Here is a 4,843-nt window from a genome sequence, read left to right as displayed (position 1 = left end):
GCTCATGGGGGAAAAACGGGCAAGGGTTGTCGGGTATAGGGAGGCGCGGCCGCAGGCACACCTGGGTTGTAACTGTTCTCCCAACGAAGGGCAGTTGTGGCAGCTGTGATGTGTCGACGGGCTGTACCGATGGCATTTTGCGCTGGTATAAGTTTATCAGTTGTGCTCAAACATTTGCACCGATCATTGCCCGATTGGCTCTTGTTTGGGACCGTGAATGATGGCACCCGGCGGTGCGCTTAGGCGAAACGCTGGGATGTGGGAGGGCCTCGTAACGCGTCGTTGCTGAAATCTGAAGGCTAAAACGGGCGCAGTTTCTAGCGGAAGCTAGTTTTACATGTCGCGAGTCCTTTGTGGGAAGGATTGCTGGCTGCTCGACACTTTTGGGCACGAAAGCTGCACGCTTCGTGCGTGGTGCTCTTATCTCACCGAAAAGCGTGCGCAACGGAGGGGCCGTTTTTATTTCCTTTTGTTCAGGCAACCAGTACGTAGTGGCCTGCTGGTCACGAGTAGAGCTTATACGTGGCAGCACCGTCGTCGCGTTAGGGTATATTGTCGGTCGGCGGCGCGCATTAAACTGCCGATGGCAGCTCTTCGCTGTCACCGATTTGCACCGATCGTCTGGTAACGATGCTCACTGACTGCCGTTGAGTGCCGTTGAGCAGATTATTACATTTCGATTACATTTCGATGTTACATTTCGATTAAACCAATAATTTGTTTTTCCTACAGTGCACACCTCTTTGCACGCGGAGGTGGCTTTGAGCGCCAAAAGCACCCTTTTTCCAAACAGGAATCTGCAAAAATGTAAGAGTAAGAGGGTTTTGGGTTACCGGGGTTGATTTATTGGTTGATTGAAAACTTCTTTATTTCCTCAATATTCGTAGAACTCGTGGGTGGGCCGCCTAGTCCGGTAGTCCACTGGTTATTGCTGCTGCACTGGCCCTCCCCACCAGCCAGTGCTGACGGCCAGGATCATCGCTGAGCAGAATAGCCTCCCGCTGCTCTTCTGAGGGATTTGGAATGGGGTCAACTATGGGATTAAATTGGCATGCCCACGCCGTGTGGTAGAGGTTAGCTACCTCTCCACAGTGTGGAAATTGCGGAGAGTATACTGTAGGGTACCACTGGTGTAACTTAGCTGGCGTTGGGTATGTATTGGCTTGTAGTCTCCTAAGGGTGTTCTCGTCTAACTTATTGAGGGATTTATGTGGTGTTGGGTACTCCTTCCTGGCTGTTCTATATGGTGCGAGATTGTCAGCATACACTGCTCAAGCAGTTAGGTCCCAGCACCTTTCAAGGTCATCAAGGGGAGACGCCCGGTATAGAAGAGCTCGGGCATGCCTGTGAGCGGCTTCGTTTCCTCCTGGTAGTTCCAGATGACCGGGAAACCACATGACTGAGACTTGGCTGGGCGGATGCTTAACCAGCAATGACAACTCTGACCTGTGAATTAATCCATTATTGAAGTTGCGAGAGGCGTTCTGGGAATCAGTGAGCACAACAGCGTTGGGGTTAGATGCTATAGCTAATGCAATAGCTGCTTCCTCTGCGTGAGTGGGGTTGGATGTTTTCATCGAGTTACTGGGAACACCAGTTCGTTTCTGTCGGGCTGTACGTATTGTTACCTAAAACATCTTTTAATGCGATAGAATTATATGGCTCATGAAGCAGAAAATCCGGCGTTGTCGGCATTGGCGTGACCACGGTGGTCCAAAAGCCAAGTGAGCCAATCGAGGTAGTTGACGTCAGTAGACGTGTGTGATGACTGTGAAGTAAAAAAGCTTGCAGATACTTTAGCATACGCTAAAGCGGTTGAAGGCTAAACCCTGCGCACTCACGACACATTCATTAAATTACTTTATATTCACATTCGAATGCGTTGTTACTTCCGATTAGTTGTTTCCTTCTACCAAAGGTCGTGGGCTTGAGTGCCTTAATTAACATAATCGTAATTAACTGCACTTGTCCTAATTAGCACCACTGGCTGTGGTTTCGACTCCCACCAATGGTTGTGGGTGGCACCATCAATTTTCGTGCCATTGAATCGTGGTGCCATAACGCCAGAAAGAGAATTATCGGCCCTGAGACATTTCAGGCTTTCGCCTTAACAATTAAAGCAGAGCGAACTAAGGCAAAGTAATGAAATGTAATGTTAATTAAGAACACTCTAATTAGCTGAAATTAAGTCAAATGTTATTAAGACAGGATGAATTGAGGGCGAGGTTAATTAAGGCAAGTTTCATTAAGATAGATTTCATTACGGCACCCGAACCCACTATTATTGGTGCGCGTCGAACCCAATATCTTTGGTATTAAGGCGAAGTTAATTAATGCAAGTTAATTAAGGTATCGTTAATTAAGGCACTCGTACCCCCTACCTTCGAGGGGAGTCGAACCCACGACCTTGCGTTGTGCGCACCTTGAGACTAACACCGTTGGTAACGAGACTGAAAGAACATTGACAACGATCGAAAGAGCATGGGCGTCACGCGGTGATTACAATGCTTTCGCATTCATCGACGTAGGGATAACTAAGTGCCGCTTGAACTTTTTTAGGTGCTAAGGGTGTTATGGGCTGTGTTACGTCTCAACACGACCAAGGGCATTAATTAGACGTTTAACACAAGGCAACCCCACCCATTCATCAGCGCCCATCCAGAAGTCAACGCAGCTGACACCGACTGCTGACGGGCCAACAAAACCTGACAGCCTGAACGAATGCTAAAAAGGGCCAACGTCGAATGCTATCGTGGAAACTTGGAAAAGGGGGCACCATCGAGACACGAAAGATGCGTACACAAGGGATGGACGTTAGACACGGACGGACGCTCCAGCGTCCCAGATCGCTACGCGCTTGCTAAATATGAGGGGGCGAAGATACAACATCGGAGGCAGAGTTCGGCAGAATGGTGTGACATCATGGGCGGAATATTGCGACCGATTCGACAGTTGTGATTGGCCGCGATACAGTAATCAGATTCCCTAGTCTACTCACCCGGGGAAGACGACTCTATTAAAACCGGATACCTTTTGATGCAGTGAGAGTGGCTGACGTGTGCTGATGGGAACTCGGACGCTTAATACGCTCCTGTATGGAGTGGGCGTCCGTATCCAGAGCCAGTGTAAATAATGTAAAAAAAAAAACACTCTTTCCTTCATTCCTACTACCAGACTTACTCGTCAATGGGCTTGGTGGATTCCTGGCCCAAGCGCCACCTCGAGCCGCAACAGCTGTCAATGCACCTTCTCGTTGTACACGTCAACACCATTCTGATAACTGGAAGTCGCAAGTCGAAAGGCATTCAATACAGGGTCGTTTTGTACTAACAGGTCACTGTGTTCTTGAGGTGCCTATCCACTGACTTTATCCAAGAAAGTATTCTGCCCGGATTTATTATTTAATTACGTAGAACAGAGGTGCAACCGTTGCTACTACACTGCAGGTCGAAATACAATGCTAATATAAGCCGTTCATCAGTCAAATGTTTTGCCGAAACCCTTTCTAGCGGGTTTTAGTGATATCTATCGGTTCATCAACACGTTTTAGTTGTTTTAAGTGATTCGGGTGGCGCTGTCTGATGATTATTCGCTACAATAGCAAATTGAAGCAATTAACGGCGCGTGCATACATTGGTTCTAAGGAATGGATGTAATTGAATCGCTTGCATCCTTCAGGGAAAAGGCTGTCATGGCAACTGAACGCACCCGTTGTATGGGTGTTTTGGTTTGCGGAAAGACATCTTTATAGGGTGTAAGTATAGACAGAGTATAGTACCCTTAACTGCGTCAATCGGTTTACCGTGTATTCCTTCCTCGGCTTCCTTGAAGGGACACTAAAGCTAAATACTAACTCGACGTAGTCTGTTTAAATACTATTCCTGAAACTTCGCAGCGGTTGTTTCGGGCCAAGAAAAGACAGATTTCGAGAAAATCGCATCCGAAGGGTCCGAACACCTTAATGACAATTCAAATCTCCCGCCATCCAACCGGGGATTGGTGACGTTGCATACGCCGTCGCCGCGCTTTGCAGCCGTCGGTGAGTGAAACGGCGCCCAACAGACGGCGGTGCGGTGTTTTGCACAAAACGCGCACGCCCGGCCATGAAGAAACCGAGCCCCGACAGAGCGGTGGATTCGTCGCTGCCGCTACTTTTGGTCAAGTGGCCTGGTCTGTTCGGGCATCGCGCGACATCACGTGGACCTGGATTTCTCTGCTACTTGCAGTTGGTGCGAACCTCGCGAGCCAGCAAAACTAGCGCAACACTATGCGATAACGAAACTACTGCAGCTACTGAACGCGCGGGCGGAGTCGAGCGAAAACGAAACTTTTCGACCGCCCGCATCGTTGTCAAGCGTAATATCAATGAGTTGTTTTTTTCTAAAAGAGAAATAGAACTGGACAAGTAGCATTTTATTTCGCCCTATATTGCAATACAGTGATGATTCTTCTAACGATTGGTTGGGTACTAGTCACAGAACTTAAATGAGGAGTGTCTTTGTCATATGAAAGTACTGGAAGGTCCCGGGTTACTCAATTTCTCGGTTACTAAGGTTCTACTCTCGATAGTATTGACGCCTTAGAGATTCTCGGGCATTAATTTATCAATTTAGCTTGACTTAATACTTGCCTTTAGCGTCCCTTTAAGAGGAAGCTTTAGCTCGGGGGGTCCTTTATAAGTACATGGGACAGGATAAATCGTTTTTCTTGGCAACCACTGCACCAAGTTTGATGAGGATTCTTGCATTTAGAAGAAAACGTTAAAACCTAGCTGCTGTAGGTAGCGAATTTAGGAGCTAAGTGGCAAGTTATTTTGAGAAGGAATGTTAAATATCGAAAATAT

This window comes from Dermacentor variabilis, chromosome 8 (genome assembly GCF_050947875.1).
Source record: "Dermacentor variabilis isolate Ectoservices chromosome 8, ASM5094787v1, whole genome shotgun sequence".
In the NCBI taxonomy this organism is placed as follows: Eukaryota; Metazoa; Arthropoda; class Arachnida; order Ixodida; family Ixodidae; genus Dermacentor; species Dermacentor variabilis.
This window is presented reverse-complemented; position numbering follows the sequence as displayed.